The sequence below is a fragment of the Mauremys mutica genome, unplaced genomic scaffold (assembly GCF_020497125.1).
Source record: "Mauremys mutica isolate MM-2020 ecotype Southern unplaced genomic scaffold, ASM2049712v1 000041F_np12_subseq_17779978:17974135_obj, whole genome shotgun sequence".
Lineage (NCBI taxonomy): Eukaryota > Metazoa > Chordata > Testudines > Geoemydidae > Mauremys > Mauremys mutica.
The window spans coordinates 1-1,652 of NW_025422816.1; positions in this window are offsets into that span (position 1 = coordinate 1).

Sequence of the window (1,652 nt, forward strand, 5' to 3'; positions counted from 1 at the left end):
TGGAGCAGGATGTATGTTTGCCCTAGACCCACAACATTCTCCAGTCAAGATAGCTTTGTACTTATTCATGGTGACTGTGCAGGGTTCAAAACCTGACTGGGTGAGGCTAAGGAGGGAGAAGGGGATTTTTCCTCTGCAACTGTAACAAACAATCTAGGCCATTTCTCAACTACCTTTAGATTGTAATGTCAAGTTAACTATATCACCTACTCTTCCCCAGGACCTATTGCCTCATGGCACACATGGGAGGTGGGGGTGGCAGAGGCAGAATTAAGGTTGCACAAACAAGCTCTAACATTTTTACTTTTACTTGTGTAATATCACTTGGAAGAAATAACTTAACACCAACAGACCCCAGTCAGGAGTGGGCAGGATCAAACCTCAGGAGCTTAGTCCATGAGCCTTTACTATAGAAGCTAAAAGCCACCAGACTGTTAGCTAAGGCTATAGAGCAGACTCATTAATCCCTAAATGCTCTCAATGCCACTAGATGGGACAGGCCACTGCATCCAGCTAGTGTGTGGGTTATAATGGTTCTTGCAAGCTTCATTTACAGCAGCTAGCACCTTCTAGTGGAATAGCTAGCTGAAGCCCATAGGCTCAGTAAACTTAATGACTATTGCTTCAACATCATCCAAGTATCTCCATAGGTTTTTTCTAATCCCAATCTGGAGAAGTGTCTGTAAAAACAGGTGGTGTCTGGTTTCTCTACCACTGCCACACTAAGCATTGCAGCCATTCTTCCCTTAGTCCTCAAATTATTTTCTACTTCATGGACTACTTGCTTTAGGTCACCTGTGATCTAGTTAATGCATTAAGTACACCTCTACCTTAATATAACATGACCCGATATAACATGGTAAAGCAGTGCTCTGCGGGATGGGGGTGGGGGGGGGGGAAATGAGGCTGCACACTCCAGTGGATCAAAGCAAGTTTGATATAACATGGTTTCACCTATGTGGTAAAACATTTTGGCTCCCAAGGACAGCGTTATAGCGGGGTAGAGGTGTAGTTTGAAAAATTTCAAGTTTAGTGGGCTACATTCTACTCAAATGCTTTATTGACATTTACCTAAAGGTTTATATTTTAGTGATCCAGGGCTTGTCTAAAAAGTACTTCTATGATCAATGAGCATTATGACAATCTAGCTTTGTGTCCAAGACATCCAGCACTATGCAACACTCTCCCATGCACACCCCACTGAGCCCAAAGCTCCTACAATTCCAGTGACAAAGATAGGTTTCTTCTTTCCCCTTTATGCTTAGTTATACATGGATCAGGTTTGCCATAGAGCCACTTCCACTGCTGAGCTAGCGTGTTGGGACCTCAAAGTGGGTCACAACCCCCTTTGAATGGGGTTGCCAGAGCTGGCTTAGATTTGCTGGGGCATAGAACTACCCCTGGCTGAAGCCAAAGCCTGAGGACTGAGGTTACAGGCCCCCTGCCTGGGGCTGAAGCCCTTGAGCTTCAGATTTGGGCCCCTGCCCAGAGCAGTGGGGCTTGGATAGGCTTAGGCTTTGGTTCCCTCCTCCTAGGGTTGTGAAGTAATTTGTTTTCAGAAGGGTATTGCGCTGCAATGAAGGTTGAGAACCACTCCACTAGCCTACTGGTGCACCATTTAGTAAAGTGAACTCTACACATTCAAATAGTTG